Genomic DNA, 19605 nt, shown 5'->3' with positions numbered 1-19605 from the left:
TTTAACCCGTACGAAAATGTTGGCCGTTTTCCGGCTAGACTCAGGATGAACTTGGACGTATTCCGGTTAAAATGTAGCCGTACTTAGGATATCAAAGGCGTACATGGAAAACGCGTTGAATGTTAGACGGATTCCATCTTATTCATAACCGGACCTTACCTAAAACCTTAGCCGTATTGTCAGCATCTAGCCGTTTTCTGTTAAAGTTAACCGTATTATTTCTCACTGCCTGTTTCCCCCCTTTACAATCATTAAATATTCCGCCTTAAACTAGCTAATTGGCAATTCTTTGCAAGTTATAACATACAATTTACGGCTAAAACGTGGCCAAATCGTGTTAAAGGCGCACAACAGTTCATTTTCTGTGCTATAAATAGCTCATTCTTATAAACTGTCTGTTGCTTTCACTCAATAAACTTTACTTCTTTCTTCAAATTCTTTTATTTTGTCCGTAAATCCAACGTCGATATTTAATATTTTCTGGAATGGGGCTGCCCTTTTCTTAAAATCTTTAAATGACACAAACATACAATTTGAAACAATGGTTTGTAACTTTAAATTCAAATTGATAATCCGATTACACTATCAAACAGGTTATATATGTATGTTCTACACACAGGCTGGTTAATTTTATCTTGATCTCAATACGCAGTCTGCCATTTGTTAACAAGCAAGAGCCGCAGCCTCTCCCTGTATTGCAAAGGGCGTTAACAGGGACAATCTTTTTTTCTATCATAATTTTAAACATGTACATACTATTTTACCCGCAATGTTTAATCCATATAAAGATATGAATGAGTTATGAACACGTAGCATATTTATTGTACAAATTGTTTTACTGCGGCCATCAAGCACTTGTAAACATAAAATCAGCGTTACCCCTTATCATATTTCTGGCCTCACAGGCTCGCGCTTTATGAGTTTTGAATTTGGCAACAACGGTTATGCCTAACTTTCCTGATCATCTTTGTGTTACAAAATTTAGACATGTGTAAACCGCTATGAAAATTATTTTGGGGGGAAATACAGTGAAAATTATTTACAGCTATTTGATGTAAACCAAGTCTTATGGAGTTAAGCAAAGTGTGCGCGTTATGTGGACTTAAAGACATGAACACAAGAACCCCTAATGTTAATATCGAAAGTAAGTCAAATTTTGATTATGTTCATGACTTTATCAATAACAGTTAAAATTGTGCTCATTGTATGTGAAGAAAAAATAGGTTTGAACTATTCTGCATTTAAAAGATATTAGACAGAGTGTAAATGTCACACAATGTATAAACTATAGAAATCCCTTCATTCATTCCTTTAGATTTGAAAGCTGTTGAAAACAACTGACATTATGCTAAACAATTAAACAACAAGGAAAGCAACAATACCAACAAGTCATTGGGAGGGTGGCAAGCTGCCTTCTTATATTTAAACTGTCCTAGTATGAGCATTGAGAAACAGCCTGATAAAAATAAAAACTAGCTCAAAAGCAGAAGGGCAATGGACATTGGAGACTAAAAAGTAGAATGTCAGTCATACCGTTTACATGAACCCTACCAAAATCAAAGTTTTGAAAGGTAAGGATTGGATCTCGTTTTATTTGTTCACATTGTTGAAAGGTTATTCTTTATAATCATGATAATAACAAAAAGGTGTATAATTATGTATATTTATATATTTATATTTGATCGAGTGTTTGGTTATAACGGAAGTAATGCTTTATCAAATTACATGTATTTTTTTTCAGAATATGTGAGAGAAGTATTTTTAGTGATGCAGTTACCGAAAAGATTCGAGGAAGATCTGAGCTACTCTAGAAACTTTTCAAGGAACTACCTGTACAAAAGAGTGAAAACGTGGACTGTAAATCAAAAAGTTCAACTTATTATATTAAGTGGGAGGCAACTTATTATATTAAGTGGAAGGCAAACATTAGGAAAATATAAAGATAATCTGCATGTGATGTCTGTATTATGATGTGTTTAAAAAAGGAAATATACAGGAATTATAGATGGTTTTATGTTTTAAGTCTGACCACTGATTTATAAAAGAAATGAAGGCAATGATTTCACCCCATCCGGTGCTAATTTAAAAGGATTTAGGCACCGGATTCAAGAGCATAAATCAAAAAAAGTTTTTCTGTCCATTGTAAAAAGTGTTCATCTTTACCCTAAGGCGGATTCGGACGCAACCTTGTATTAAGGCGGATTCCACCTTATACTAAAGCAGATTCCACCTTATATTTAGGTGGATTCCACCTTATTTTAGGGCGGAATCTCGCGTAATCCACCTTATACTAAGACGGATTCCAATTAATCATAAGGTGGATTCCACCTAAGATTAAGGCGGATTCCCGTTTGTTTTAAGGCGAATTTTTCTTACCCGGAATACGCTTAATCTCATTTAAATATTTCGAGCCATATACTGCCCGAACTCCACCCTGAATCTGTGATATTAGTGATACATTCAGAGGAATGAAAGACGGAATCCGCCTTTCAAATTTCGCCTTCAGTCAGCCTTAAGTCAGGGTGGAATTTTTCGTACGGGAATGCATTAACATCAATATTAAATCGTCTAGACGTGAACCTTTGCAGTCAACTAGACTGGTGAAATAATTAATTAGAAGGATTTGGTCTGTGTAGAAACAATGGTTAACACATATTTTTATACGTGTTTACTTGTAGAAATATTTGAACAATATATGACAAAATGAACAATTGCACGATTCACAGTCATGCAAAGACTGAAGAATCTTAAAAAATATATAGCTTTAGAGGAATGCATGACACTAGCAATCTTCTCTCAATGACGATGTGACCCAACAAAAGAAGTGGTCCTAATGAATAAAATCTATACAAAAATTGTCATAACAAACAAATGAATAAACAAAATAACAAGGTTAAACAAATTCAAAGATCCAATATTCTACTTTATACATAACATTATTATAAACATGAGCGCAAATATTTGATATTTTAATCTGCATGTTTGGATTTAGACAATTTAATGATTTGCAACAAATTTCCAATTTGGATCTGATAAATAGCATTTTCGTTTTTTTGTAAAATGATTCAACAAGTTTGTAAATAAACAATGGCTTCGTGTAATTTGTAACGAAAGAAGATGGGTGAATCAGGCGTGTAAACTGCCCATATGAGGATAGGTAAAATACTATAAAGTTAAAATATCTACAAATCCTATAATTTCCTTGTAAATTATTGAAAACAATGTATATTTACCATAACATTGATTTATAAACTTTAAATATGTTAAATATTTAGAATAGGTTATGTAGGCTGGAGTAAGCGTGTCAAAACTTCCAAATAGTGTCATTTTTAGAACTTCATTGACTTTTCTTTTATAGAGTGAGTCTGGGCTCCATATTTTTGTCATAGTCTACATAAGGTTTAAAGAGAATCAAACCAATTTCAATCAACAAAAACGTGGAGAGATGACACACTATACTTTAAAAATGTCATTATTGTATTCAAACAATTGAACATTTTTTAGAGAAGTACTACAAGTCCGTAAATTCGTGGTTGAAGTTGCATTTAGCTTTCAACAATAAAGTTTGTTGTGACTGAAATGGCTCACTGGTTAGAGCACCAGACATTAGATAATATTACAGTGCTAGGGTTTTTAGGTTGTAGGTTCGATACCACCAAAACTTTCGAATTTATTTTTTTCTTATCGTTTGTTAAAATATTCAAAACTGAATATAGTTAGAAATTGTACTTTTTTAAACTTGTAATATAACATCATCTAGTATACTTAGTAAAAAAAAAATTAATTAATTTGAATTTTTTTTCCCGACAAAACCAAATCTTGTTCCCCATCTTCTTTCTAATTATTCTTGTCAAGATCTTATATCTAAATTCCAATATTCTAGGATCAACGACAGCACATGTTCAGTGATAGAGTAAAGAACAAGTGAAAATCTGTCAATGTGACAATAAACCGGGGTTTCTTTTATGTGAACTGTATCCATAATCCATGTCAATCTTGAATTGATAAACATTACCTACCGTATCCAGTAAAATGGAGTACCCTATATGCAATATTTTGACAAAAATGACTAGTAATTTTAAAAGCTGCTTCTTTTTTTACTTACCAAAAATCAAAATCTTAGCAATACAGTGCTGCTATCGTGAAAGTTGACAAAACTATCCTATCCTATCCTATATCCTGTATCCTGCATCCTATCCTGCAAATAAGCTCTATCCTATCCTATCCTATCCCATACCTTCAATATATAGGAATGCAAGTTAAATGAAACGAAATTTAAGAATTAAATGATTTTATCAATTAATGTAGTACTCAAAATGAATAATTAAATCGTAAAACCGAATATTCTTCGAGCGGGATAACTTATTTACCTGTGCTACGGTAAAATTAAATCGTACGCGGGATGGCCACAACAACGTAAACAAACAGGTAAGCGATTCGATTTTTGATTTTATTATATTTATGCATAAAAACAGATAAATAACTTCGATACATTTATTGAGGAACTGTTTAGTCACATATTTTTTATCAAATTATTTTGTTATCACATATAACTGAGCGTAATTATCATTATTCGAGCGATTCGTTCGGCGATAAATGTAAACACGATCTGGAAAAAAATAATTCCTTTAGGAAGTTTATATCGTTTATAGTTAAACCACTCGGAGTTATTTTTAAAGTATAAATTCTTAAGCATTTATAGCTAGCTAACATTTATTAATTCGATATGTTCAGGTTAATATCGGACAGAAATATGCGTACCTGTTTTTGGGCATCGAAGAAATTATATGAAACGTGAAGCAATGTCTGTTTCTTGTAAACATGTTTATCTTTTAAAATGCCGAATTGGACGTTTATGAATTCAAGCTTTAATACTTTGCAGACTTTAAATGAAGGAAATACAGAAATCTATTTCTGACATTGTCAAATGTTGCATCGAATTCTCGCAGTAACTCCGTACTTGCGTACGAATTGACAAAGATGTAGCGCCTACATTTTAGCGCGCATCAATGTTATTCACCGCGTTCTTGATATAATAATTATTCTTTAATGGTTTAACTTGTTAAACGTATTAAATTGACATTGAAAATACATTGTTAAGCCAATTTTCGTTTCGCTAAATAACTCTGAAATTTATACTCGAATCTGATTGGCTACAGGATGCAGGATAGGATAGGATAGGATAGGATAGAACTTAACTTTTATATTTCTATCCTGTATCGTGCATCCTGCATCCTATCCTATCCTATCCTTGTCAACTTTCAGGATAGCAGCACTGTATGCACATTTCTGATGTGAGATGAAGAATTATATGTCATATTTTTTTAATACATATTTTATATATAAGTTTAAGAATTTAAATTAAAAAAAAAGAGGTTTCACTGGGGATTGGACCCTGGCCGCTGGAAGTGATGACCACTGTCTTATCCAGTAGGCTACGGACGCTTATGTAACAAGATGTGTTTTTTTATTACATCATAATACTGTTAGTTAATCTATAGGAAAATGGTTTGAACATTTTGAATACATATGTGAATTAGTATTATTTTGATAATGATACTGTAAGGTACTTTTAATATAGTGAACGGATACTAATAGTTTTTCTTGAAAGTAATTTTCTAAAGAAATTGATTTTTGTTAGATTTTCAATTATCATAGAGATTATAAGTTTCGGACAATAGCCATTTTGTTTGTGACTATTGCTGAGGCCAGTTGCGAGTTGAGAACATTTTTGTAAGTAAAATAATTCTACTGCTACAATATTGTATTGAATGTAAAGTTAGTTTTTTATCAGTAATTATATCAAAGTAATCATTGTATCACAGATAAGAGTATATGTTGAAATTATTAAGAAAGTTTACAAAGTTTTAAGGTTTCACAGTGAATTGTACTCATGATTTGAATACAGACTAATGTTTGAGAAGGGTGCAGTGATATTGATTTTACATATATTTTTATACAATAATTGACATGCATATTTTGCATAGTTACATGTCTAAATGGTTTGTTTCAGACATGACCTACCAGTGCATGTAATTGTACAGCTGTATACAGTATATACAGTTCCTTTCAACCTTATTTAGGGTAGGTACTTGTGTACTTGAGAAATTATTGATTTTGGCATTTACATGTACATATTGTCAGAGTATATTTTTAATCTGCAACATTGCATATTCAATATTGTTATAGGGTTATTTCTTTTTATGACCATCATTTATAAAATATAAGATAAGTAGAAAAACAATATATTGTAATTGAACATATGTGTCATTATAGTAATTGAATCAATTGTGATGCTTTACGATTGTGAGGTTTATATGTGTATTATGTTTTGTAGGAGCGTCACCATAATATCAACAATAGTTAATAAACGAAGTACATACATATACCATACTCGTTTGTTACACTGATATAGGTACAATTGATCTGCAAGAGAACAATGTGTTATCTTGAAAACTGTAGGAGGAGTTATCCGTACAATGAGGATGCCCTTATGCCAGACGCCCATCCGCCATTTTCACCATTTCAATAACCGGATTTTCCATTAGAATATCTACCTGTCTTTACTCACAAACTGCAATAAATGGCAAGATAATGTTTTATGCAAGAGCATGAACATGTCTACATAAGAAATATTCTGGCAGGTGAAATGCTTAAAATATATGCCTCAAAATCTAGTTTTCAAGCAAAGGTCCAGGGAATCAATCAAAATCTAGTTTTCAAGCAAAGGGAATCCATTAAAAGATTATTTGTATGAGGCATAGGATCACAAAAGGATTGGTGAACATGTGTTCCATGTTACAAATAATATGTTTTACGGTGCGACTGTTGGGGCGAGCGCAGCATTTGATCAAATAATCAATTATGATAAATCAATAAAAATAACAGTATCAACGTAACGTAAATGAATTTGAATGCAAAATAAAATATAAACATGCCTATTTTTTCTAGTAAATCATTATTCATAATTTATAAGATTGTTTATTTATTTAAATAGAATTTATCTCAGTTTTTACAATGTTGTTGAATAATAAAGATTTTAACATAATGTTTATTTATTTAAATAGAATTTATCTCAGTTTTTACAATGTTGTTGAATAATAAAGATTTTAACATAATGTTTATTGCAGTTTATTTCCTCTTTTCTTGCAGCAGACATTTTTCTTAAACTTATATATAAAAATTGACTTATCATAGAGCCCCCCCCCCTTGTAAAAAAATATAATTTACGTATAAAAAAAATTGCTGATCATATAAGAAAAACGGTTTTGGACCCCCCCCCCCCAGGGAGGATGTAATAATTGTGAAAATAAAGATACCAGTGAGCATTTAAAGAGCTAAATGCATACTACGCACTCACCATTCCTCACCCGGATTAGAATTTCCATGATTTTGAGAATTTATTTTTCATTTTACTTGTAAATATCTTTTGAATGATGCTGCCGCGCCCCCTTTTGAAAAACGTTCCTGGAAATTAATTACTGTTAATATATAGTGAATAAAATAAATGTGAATGAGAGCAAGTTACAACTGTTTCCTATAAAAAAAAAATGTCCCCATTCTTTAGCTTTGCAAGATTTTAAGAAGATGTTGGTATTTATATTTCAGCAAATTTACAATTACTACTTAGAGTAATTTCCCCTTATTGTGACGACAAAGTTCACGTCGGTCAAGTGTCGTCTGTCTCTTTGAAAGAACCCTGAAAAAAAAAATATGTGAAATATACTGTTTTGTTTACTTAAAAAGCATGATATTCATGAAATTACACAATTTATCTGTTTCTCAAAAGTTTTACGTTGATTCTTGCGAGAAGGAATCAAGTCTAGTGAGATCGTCCGACATTGATAAATTGCATGTGGGTCGAAAATTACTGACGATGAAACATTCTGTTGGATCAATGTGCAAGAAAGCCATTGTGACGTCACTCAAAGGAACGACAACTCTGTTAGTCTTATGTAATGGAATTATTTTATTTACAATGCATGATGAACATAATCTTTTATCTTGTTCTCGTGAGAGTGTGAAATGGGAAACCATATTTACAGTGAATTACTGGGACGATTAAAACAAGGCATTACTGGTCCGATTTACTGACGCCAAAAAAATCCGTTGAATGAATGTGCAACTAGTCCGAATTTTCTATTCACACACGCCTTGCCGGTAGAGCTCGCTATTACCAATAGGCCTAAAGAGCAGCATTATTTCTTCAAAAACAGATATCCAATATCAAGACTTTTACGGTGCACAATCATTATTATAATTGATTTACCTGTCTCTCGATAGACAACATTCGATGAATCATCAAGCTTGACTACGGTTTTATGCAATAATATCAATATTAAATTGTGCCGAAGTAAAACATTGTTGTTAAGGTAGAGATGGATAGCAATCACGTGATCGGCAGATTTTGCTATTAAGCACGAGCTATTTTTCCGGATTTCTGAACACCGTCAGATAATTATCTCCGTTTACATATTATTGTCTACGAAACAAAATGGCCGACGGGGCAGACGATTCAGAGTCGAAACAAATACCACGAATAAAAGGTAAGTTTGTAAGTCGTATAAAATCCACCGGCTCCGTCGCCCTTAAAAATAATGCTTCATCCCCTACTTTTTATAGCGTGTTGAGTGATATTCTTAAAATCCAAACTGCAATACTGTGCTAAATTTAGAGAATCCACTTAGGACACATATTGAGTAGCAGCTTGTGCCATATTCGACAGAAATAAAGGATAATCTGTGTGCTGAACAAAAATTTTCTTATGGTTTTTAAGATTTGGGAGAAATGACCAATCGGATTAGCTCATTTTGCATAAAACATTTTATATTTTTAAGAATCTTTCGAAAAGAAGTAGAAATTTTACTTTACTTGCTTATGTCAAATGACCGCAAAAGTTACGTTGTAAAAATACTAAAGAAACACGTGATTTCTGCAAGATTTTATTAAAACATAATCATTTTTAAATGTAAAAATACTATTTACAGAATAAATACTTTAAGTCTGAAGTTTTAATAACGTTTTTGTATGCAAAGAACAAAAGTTCTTCATAACGTTTTCAAATTATCTACTTCCAGATGGAACCAAATTTAGTTTCTAGCTTCTAGCCATATTTGATGCATAAATAAATATGAAAGAAAATTGTATTATCATTGTTTAAAATGTCGAAAAGCTGTAAACAAATAGAAACATATACCAATATCAACAATAACTTTGATAGACAATCATCAAATCATATTTTGATCACGCCCTGTCAATATTTGGATTACGCACAACAAGGATGTCATAATGTACAGAAGACTTGCGAACAATGTTTACCTTTGTTTAATTATGAACATAGTGTATTATTATTACATGTAATGCATCGTGTAACAAGCCAACAATCAATTGTATGCTGAATTGTATGGGATAGGCTTACAAATGGGCAAGAGAAATACAATTATAAATTGTAGATTACTACTATTGGGTGCAATAATTAAAATGCGTTATAGTAAGTTTTTGATGGATAAAATTATGATGGTATATTTGTATATTTAGTGCACTAATGCTAAGTAGCTGTTTAACAAATTCACTTGGATACTTGGACGTAAAAATGAATTATTAGGTTGTATTGTGTTTATCAATTCCATTTGCATAGCAAGAACACCAATGCAATTGTTATCCCCTCGCGCAACTTGTTGCGAAGGGGATATAGCATCGCTACCGTGCGTGTGTGTGTTCGTATGTGTGTGTGTGTGTGTGTTTGTGTGTGTGTGTGCACTCCATCTCAATTTTTCTAGTAAATTAAAAAAAAACTTTCAATGGAATTCCTTAACCTTTGCACAAGTATGTCGCATTGTAAAAGATTAAAACAAATGCAATGTTATATTAATTGGTCAATTTTTAATGCCGAAAACTTAGATAAAATTACACCATTGTAAAGGGGGGGGGGGGGGGCATACATTATGACAAAACTCGTTCAAAACTAAAAATATTTATCATAGATTGCACACGTCTGTAAAATAACAAATAAAAAATGCATGTGCCTTTCAAAACCATTAATACTATTGCAAATTATTATTTCATTAAATTAATGTCATAACCAACTTTGTATACGAGTTATCAATCGAACTTTCTGAGTAAGAGTTATCAATCTTCCGCTTCACTTCTTTGAAACCAAAGTGAAAGTAAGCAGTTCAAATCAACAACTTGATATTTTGGATTTAGATCGAGTACAGATAAAGAAAATGTAGTTTTTGCAGTAATGTAGGGATAGTAGAATGTGGTCCTTCATTAACATAACTATATATTCCTAAATAATACATCCCTACACACAATAAGTTAACTCATGTCGCGAGGGGATGCTCCGCTTAGCGGTGCCCTTGTTAAAATTGTGCAAACAAATAAAAACACGAATAAATATGATACATGGTTATTTTCTTTAAATACACGATATATACTATTGAATGGAGTAAGTGGGTGCAATGTAGAACCATGCACGTTTTTTCCCACAACCAAACGCCACAAGTGTTTAATTCCTTCGGATACATATTGGTCAACAATTGTCGTTTAAACCTTTGCGCTAGGCGTAAACAACGGAAACCAGATGACGAAACAATGCTTTTGAATATAGAATAAATACACAAGCGTAGACTAGAACATTATCGTCTCTAGCTAAGGATTTTCGATACACTATGTTCCTGATATGCCAAAAATAGCTTCGTTTTCTTTTGTTACTTAAATATAATAAATGCAAAGGGAGGTTGCAGGATGAAGTTTTAGTTTTGTGTATAACAATGTTTTCCAATGAATTAAAAATTTTCAGGTTTTTTTTTCAAATGATGTTCATGCAAAAAAATCTGTCAAAAGAAAATTAAAGTGCTAAGCAAAAAGTTACTCTTTTTAGCAAATATGTCTTACAGAATACAGTATAAAGCATCGGAAGTATTCTATTATTATCTCTTATATGATGTCAAGTACATCAGATCTTTCTTGATAAGGTCATCCTCATATCCTCTGCTTCTCTTGTTTGCGTACTGAATTCTGTTATATCCACTTATCAGTTTGTTTTTTACTTTTGGTAGCACATCCACAGTGTTTAGTAATTCCTTCCAGACACCCATGTTGAAGCCTTTGATGTTACATCGTTTATGTTTCAGAAGATCTCTCAAACCCTCAGAGTTAGCTTTGTGACTCTTCTTTGGAATACTATTTAAATGTTCAAAATGTCTTGCTTTGAAGCAAGAGTTTCGTTTAATGTGATACATATTTGTGACATAGAATGTAAGCTTTACATTTTTGTTTTTATTTAAAAAGTTTTCCAAAGCCTTAGCGCACATGGAGCAAGGGGAATTGTTAATGTATACAGTTAATTTTAACGGCATTTTCTTTTCTGTGTATTTCTTTCTTAAATGTCGTATCAACAGTTGTTCCGCATGATTTTCTGAGTTCCGTATAATTTTAGGATTGTGAACACCATTTATTTTGCATACCAAAAAAGTGTCCATAGCCTCGCTCCAATCATCATGATCAAGACCTGTATTGTATATATGCTGTATAATATTCCCGTTTTCCTTTTTGTCTATACCAAAAAAAAAAAAAAATAAATGAATATAATGACGTCGCTTATTTATGCACTATAAACCTTAGTGTTTTAATAAATTTGTTCATTACCTTTTCGCGGAAACTATCTAAATAAAACTGTTTATCAAGTTTAAAAATCATCATTACAACTGTAGTGTAGATAAATTACAATCATGTAATTTCGTTCATACCTTCGACATTATAAGTTCTTCTCGGATGTTTACTTTTAATTCTTTTATATCCCGTTTTAGACTTATCAGCTGAGTCCAACTCCTCACTTGAGTCGCACTCATCACTTGAGTTCGCCTCATCACTTGAGTCGGACTCCTCACTTGAGTCGGACTCATCACTTGAGTCGCACTCATCACTCGAGTCAAACATACTACAAACGTCCATCTCGTCAGGTATGCTTGAGTTAAGTTTTCTGTACATGTATGACCATTTTTCTGTAAAATATTTCTTTAAAAATATAACATTTTTGACTATATGAGATGCTCACTGCATAGAGCTATTTCACGCTTGTACATCTGTATTAATAAGTGTATTTTTTCTTGAAAATCCATTTTGATATACGTGATAAGTCACATTGATTATCAAACATCGTCAAATAGCACCTCCCTTTACCTTCCTTCAGAGTCTGTGAATATGTTTAATGATCTTGTTACCAGTTACTATATTAAAATAATTATGTTTAGAGAAAAAAAAACGGGGGGGGGGGGGGAGGGGTGCGTAGATGTATTTATCATTATGCATGTGTCTTTGTACTATTAAAAAAGAAGTAGCAATGTCGATTTTGTGTTTGTCTTTTATGCATTAATTGATAACTGCAACAATTATTACTAAAAATAAAATATATTGAATATATTAAACATGTTCTTTGTCAAAATGATAAGATTTAGATGCAATATTTTGGTGATAAAATGAGCCTGAACAATATAGATAAAGAGTTGTGTTCTATACTATCTCTTAGTTTTTAAAACATGATTGAAATTTGGTTTTAATGAAATTATTACTTTCTTTAGCGATCAAGAAAGTGACATTAAATAAGTGAGAATATTCCATTTATTTATTTTTTAATGTTCAATCATCTCGGAACCCCTGGGTTTTTATTTTGTTAATGTAACCGTGGGTTTCAATAATGGTTTACAATAAGTACTTTGCGAAACCGGAACAAAATGGAATTTAAAAAAGTTACCGTGTATTAACAAAGATATCAAATTTCATAAAAAAAGATATCGAATTCCCTCTTATTTTTATTACAAACAAATACATTATTATTAAATAAATACAAAAGGTACATACTTGTTCTCCAAAACGCCATTGTTTTATTGGATGAGGAAACTGTATCTGACAGTTTAAAACGTTCTACAATTAAAATGATTGATAAATGGTACTACATGTGTAATGCAAAACTTTTTTTCTTAAAAAAAAAACATGCAAGGGAGTAACACTTTATAACATTTTGTGAGATTCTATGGATATCCCGTTATTCTCTTGGGATAACCTAACCAAGGTTTTCCTGGTTCATAGAAATCCAATTCCTTTGGTAGCGGAATCAGGATAATATTAATAAGTATTAAACAAATCAAACAAATTATTGTGTATAGGTTCGTGGGGATGTAAATTCGTGGGCAAGGGCTACCTACGAAAGCCAAGAACATTGGTCTTTACGAACAATAATGATTCTACAGCACTGGCATTTGGTCAACTTTATATATTTAGTGTTATTTGTAAATAATTTTCCAACCACTTTTTTCTGTTCTTGCCAATTCAAATTAATTATTCAAATCCTTATTTATAAAAAAAAACCATGCTGCCTCTTTTTAAAGCGAGTCACCTTCGAGAATTACAAATCTTTATTTTGTTAATGAGCGATGAAGTAAAAAGTATTTCGTGACATTTTTACCGCATTTAGATTTTTTTTTTATTATTTGCGCGGATAGCAAATCATCTATCAATTTTATATAATTATATCACCTAGAAGCTCTTTTGATTAATCTTTCCTATTATTGCTTTAGATCGATACAAAATTCGTTAAGAAAAAATAACGTTACAAAACATGCTTCATGGTAACTTGTACTGTGTTCGTTTGTGTATCTCAGAGAGAGAGAGAGAGAGACAGACAGACAGAGAGAGAGAGAATGGGAGAGAGAGAAATAGATACATTAATTAGTAATGTCCAAGAAATATGCATTATTATCTCCCAACAATCAGTTTTATTTTTTGTTTTTTAACAAAAGGGTCGCATTTGAACATACATGTAATTTATATGGAAGAAAAGAGCTTATACTTTTGTGTGAGATTTTCAATTTTTTAACCGACTTTACTTTGTTTAATTTATTATAAAAAAATTAATAGCAAGCATATAGAAACAAACCTGACACGATTGAAAGGTCCTTTATAAAACGTACATCTATTAACACGTTATATACCTGCTTATATTTGCTTTCCTTATCAAATTCCTGCATGATTAAGAAATTGCTGTGAACCAACTTGTCTCGTACATTCGTAGTATGTTTTTTAATACAATAACTCAAAATATGTCTTTTAAGAAATGTCCGCTGGTTCAAAGAAGAAAGGGCAATAAGGACCAACTTTTTCCCTCATTTTAGGCATCATTTAAAAATCGTGTATACTTTATAATAGTAAATTATAAACTGGTCAATACGGCTTCTTTTTAAATGTTTATTTTTTCCGGGAAAATACATTCTGTGATGACATTATACTTCCATGAGAACGGTATCTTTTGCAAAATTTAAAAAAAAACCCATTTTTGGTGACAACAAAATGTATAAATCACATGCTCCAAAGTTCTTTGCTAAAGTATAATGATTGATTGATTAAGGTGAAGAAAGTGATTTAAAAAACCCATCATTTTTGTGGAGGTAAAAATGAAAATTAGTGTTAAATCAATGAAGTTCTAATAGTTTGTAAAAGCAGGCTGAAAATCGTTGCATTTCCGCACTTGCAGAAGAGTTCAGTGATAAAATTAAATTGAACATAATGGTGAAAACAATATATATTTTTCTAAGATGATTTAAAAATAATTATGATTACGTCATTGCTAATTTTCACACTATTAAGTCTGGGGAGGGATTGGAAGTATCTGTTTAAATGTTGCATGGGCTGAACTGCACAGCCAACAAAAAAAAATTACAAAACGGCAGAATAAATACTTATTAGTGAGAAGAATAATGGAGTAATAATTTATTATATAATATACAAATATTGACTGGGGTTGAGGGCAACATTGATTATATAAGCCCCCGAGGGACGCAATATTGCCCGACGCGAAGCAGAGGAACGAATCTAGTTAACCCCGTTCTCAATTCTTTCGTAAACAGTAAAGATGTAGGTTTGAAAAGCTTTGAACGTCGTGTTATTATTCTGTGGAGACAAGACCCGATAGATATAAGGTACTTCAGAACATCGATTGTTTGTTTTGCAAAACTGTTATAGATAAAAGATTACTGCGTTGTCTAGATACCATTGCGAACAGCAAACAAATCGTCTTGTCAGACGTTTACAAAACAAATCTTTTTCCATTACCGTTTGTCTTGTCCGTGAAAATGTTTTGATATTGCTTTGTGAAATTGGGTTTCTTTTTTCCAAGATAAATCATTTCGTTGCTTTTAAATAAATCAAAATGATGCTGTACATAATTGAAAAATAAGATAGGTATTTGATGGATTATAAACAATACAGTTTTGATTCATAAGGACATATATAGTTGAATATTTTTAATAACGGAATAAAACGTAATGAATTTCATCGAATTCTTGTAAATTAAGTAAATTCTTGAAAAGGAAAGATGTTGCATGCTACAAAAGTCATGCAATTAAAGTAAATTTCTATTCTTGCTATTGATTTTCTTTTTCTCTAGTTTTCAGCGTACAATGTTGTTAAGCGGGCTAAGACGTTTGGATTTAAAACCCAGATGCACTGTTGGGATGTTTTGAATCCGCTGTTTCTTTGTCTTTGATGGCAATGGATAAATGAAATTGATAGATCAAAAACAATAATTTCATCTTCACCCATTAAATTAAATATACATGTAAAATTAAAATTTAAGTTTCTTAAAAAGTAAAAAAAAAAAAAGAAAGAAAGAAATAAAGTATTTGACATTTGTTATCCTCAGAATGTCACACCAAGATTCTACAGTGTGTATTTTCTTTTTCCTCCTGTAGGTGATATTAAAAACAAATGTAGATTGCGCTGTTACCGGGAGATAGAAATTGGTTTATCAAATAACATTGACCCAACCGTCTTCTGGGTGTACCAACCAAGGAAGGACCCTGACTATGCACCACTTACTAAGGTAGCCAAAAATGCACCAAAGTCACCCCAAAACATCTTACCATACCATCAGTTGAAGGAAACCACTCTCAGTATGCTGTATGCAAGAGACGGGATCAAAAACTGGTGGTTTTACCAGCTTGTGCTAGGTATCAATCTTTGAAAACTTGCCTTACTTCCAGTTATTAGATCAAGGTACTAACCAGGTTATTTGGCGAACACATATTTTTATAATCATGCAGTCGGACAGATTTCTAAAACTCGAGCATCATATTTCAATCATTCATGTCTGATGGAATTATTAACAGAAGTACTTGACTTAGAATCAAGAGGAAATCAGATGCGCATAGATTTTGACAACAGAAATTCCCTATCTGATTCCGATTTTTAAAATTTGACTGGAGTAACCCGCAATGATTTCAATGACTGTGTGTAAAAATTTAAAAAGGAATTAAAAGAGATTCTCAACTTGAAGTGTACGTACATGTCTAGGGATATTTCTTACAAAGTTAACCATGCCTGCATATTCAAAGAATTCTTGTTTTGAGAAAAATGGAATACAATTTTTTAAATAATGTTTATTAATCACTATTTTCATACCTTCTTCTATCTTATTGTTTCAAATTGCATGTATGTATTGCAATGAATATTATTCGCAGCTTGAAAATCTAAGATTTAACAAGACGCCAAATTTGTTCACCAACTTTATTTATACTAAAGAAGTATATATACCGTATATACTTTATGTAAAATGTTATCCATTTTTAAAGTGAGGTCATAATTGCTAACTCTTCGCCAACTTGTTTTGGCTCATACTGATTTTGATTTCTTGTTACATAGTTTTTATTTAAGCTACATAAAAAATATTATTCATTGAATGTTTTAATTTGAGTACATTTAGAAAAATGTGTAGATTGCCAGACAAGAATGATTTAAACAAGAGCTTGGATCTACATCGCTAACCGCTCCTTTGAGCAACCCTAGCTATACCTAAAAAAAACTACTTTTGACCGTCTTAAATGTATAAAAAGGACTATATATAAACAGCTTATTAGAGTATACTAGTAATTTGTTTGATACTACTTTTATTTTCAGTTTAGGTACATGTAAGTTAAAAATATAATATTTACTAAGCACGTATTTCCTTTTTTTCCTCATTTTATTTAACACCTAATCACGATCCAACCAGTTTAAATCGATTTAAACATACACGTCATCTTATCACAGAGTGGGTTTACTTTGTACCCGTGTAACTTCGGAGTAAAAATCGTTGTATCTAGTAAGTAGTTTGTGTATATTGCTGTTAAAGAAAAGATATGAAGCTTAAAGATACATGATTAAAAACATGGATTCTAAATGGATTTTAGAAACATTGTTCAGCACATCTGTGACAAAACGCGCATGAAATCAATTATCTTATATTTGTTTTCTCGTGTTAACAGACATGAAATGGAGCATTTGTTAATTACGACTTATATCATCCTTATATTCCTTTAAATTTTTTTTGTAAAAAAAAACATCAGGTATTGAAAACAATATACCAGTTAGAAATAAACAGCATATAACATATAATTGATTAGATTTTATTCCATTATATAAAAATAATTAAATTCTAATTAAAAAAAAATACTCAATCTCTCGTTCTAAGTCACATTTAGTGTATTTCATTGGACACATGTATAATGAAATAAACTTTTTTTTAGAAAAACGGATATGCCAGAAACAGGACATGTACTTGATATATGATAAGATGAAGTTTTAAATTCTATTGGTACCGGCACTGAACGTAATATATTTTGCATTTTTTTCTTTTCTAATATATTCATAGTATTGTTAGATTTTTTGATAACTTTCTTTGTGTATTTTTTCTTTATTCAAAAACTGTTCAAATACAAATTAGTAGTAAACAAAGAAATGCAAAGTTCATAATGATGAATTATAGTTCTGATTTATTGGTTCTGATATGATCCAGATCTTCCTGGATACGTACATCCTCGATTTTCCCACTTCTATCGTTGCCGTTCAGTACATGTATATTACCGTAGCCATTCAGGAGGAGGTTGTTTTCACATTTCTTTGACAAAGTCACGATGTCCAGTAACTCTTCCAAAACATCCTTAATGACGCTTAAATGCGTAAGAAATTAATCGGGAAGTACACATTAACTACTTCCCTGATGCTGAGATTTTATATCACATGCCGATCATTTTTTATAAGGAGTACTTGGTCTCTGATAGTGTACCGAACACATTACAAATACGGCGCCTTTGAACATGTGCACATCATGAATGAGGCGTGGAATTTTGATCCTGATTCATAAAAAACATGAGCCAGCCTATCCATATGCATAATCCCGCACAGGAACCAAGGATTCCTCGTGCGCAAGCTGAATTCTCCCAAAAGCATCCGGTGTAACCTTGCCTATACATTTTCTGCGTGGACCTCAGGGTCCATCCACGCAATAAACTTCGATTTATACATGTCAGGTATTAATAAAGGGATTTATGAGAGAAAAAAATTATGCTGGGAATATTTGTAATCACTAAATTTGTGTGTTTGTGTGTGTGTGTGTGTTTTTTTTTTTTTGGGGGGGGGGGGGGGGGGTTGAAAATAAATTAAAATAAATTCTTTCTCGCAAAATAAGTTTTCAATGAATCATTTGCAAATAAGAAAAACCCCAGACATATATTATTTTTGGGTTTACAGTGCATGGTTATGCACATATATTTACATTCTACTGTGTTTTTCCATTAAATTCCGTGATGTTTAAATGCCTCTAAATGCAACAAGTAGTCAAAGGTCAAATTGACGAGTTTTATTATGACGTCACAATCGTTGAACGCTGTAAACTGCAACGTCACAAGCGAAAATCAAAGTTCACGCTTATGGCTGTAACTGTGGCTCTTCCATTAATATTAACTTACCCTTAGGATAAGATAGGAATTTTAAGGTATGAATCACATTTGCAGACAAGGCAAGAAGTTAAAAAAATGTAAATATAAGCATTAAATCATGATTTTTTGAAGTATACACTCTCATAACTTCAGCGGTGTGTGCATACAAATTTTCATAACGCGCTAACGCGCGTTACTCAATTTGTATGCACACACCGCTGCAGTTATGAGAGTGTATACTTCAAAAAATCATGATTCAATGCTATAATGTTTATGGATACTTTTTTAGACCTAGGTCTGTCTTGCCCTCAGGGGCCGAAAATACGTCTCGGTCAGTTGTTAAAAGAGTTTCCAGATCAAATTTTATATAGTACCAACACATTTCTTTTTACTAATTTTATGGTATTATAAAATTTATGATGCATAGCATAATATAACATGTCTCATAACTTGTTTTATACAAATCATTTTATGCACAAGTCAATCATGAGTATGATCAGTACTCTGTGTGTTTAGAGTAATTGCAATTTTTCGGGTTTTTCCGGCAGAGCTCGCGAACTAAATAAAAGCATTTATTTATTTTAAAGTATAAATTCAAATACATTGTACATTTACCTTAATATGAAATACCAACTTCAGTCAAGACACGAACAGGGCAATAAAACAAGAGGCCCAGGGGCCACATCGCTCACCTTAGCAACAATTGCCTTAATTCTGATCAAATTAGCACTACAGTATCAAAATATCTTGACAACTAAGTACAGTAGATCTTGCTTAAAAAAATTGAAAATCTGCCAATTTTTATCGACCTCTAATTTTTTGGTAAATACCAAGCCCCTTTTGTTGTTGTACC

General features: G+C 31.8%; 1 long non-coding RNA gene across 1 annotated transcript; it reads left to right on the top strand.

Annotated features, from left to right (window-relative positions):
- The first annotated feature begins 892 nt into the window (after positions 1-892).
- LOC117687080 (uncharacterized) lies at positions 893-1917 on the top strand. Its single transcript, XR_010712108.1, has 3 exons — positions 893-1144; positions 1316-1571; positions 1742-1917. It is a non-coding gene; the product is annotated as an uncharacterized lncRNA (long non-coding RNA).
- The last annotated feature ends 17688 nt before the right edge of the window (positions 1918-19605 follow it).

Source organism: Magallana gigas, chromosome 1 (genome assembly GCF_963853765.1).
Source record: "Magallana gigas chromosome 1, xbMagGiga1.1, whole genome shotgun sequence".
NCBI lineage: Eukaryota > Metazoa > Mollusca > Bivalvia > Ostreida > Ostreidae > Magallana > Magallana gigas.
Note: the sequence above shows the minus strand (reverse complement) of the source record. Positions and strands in the feature narration are given on the sequence as shown.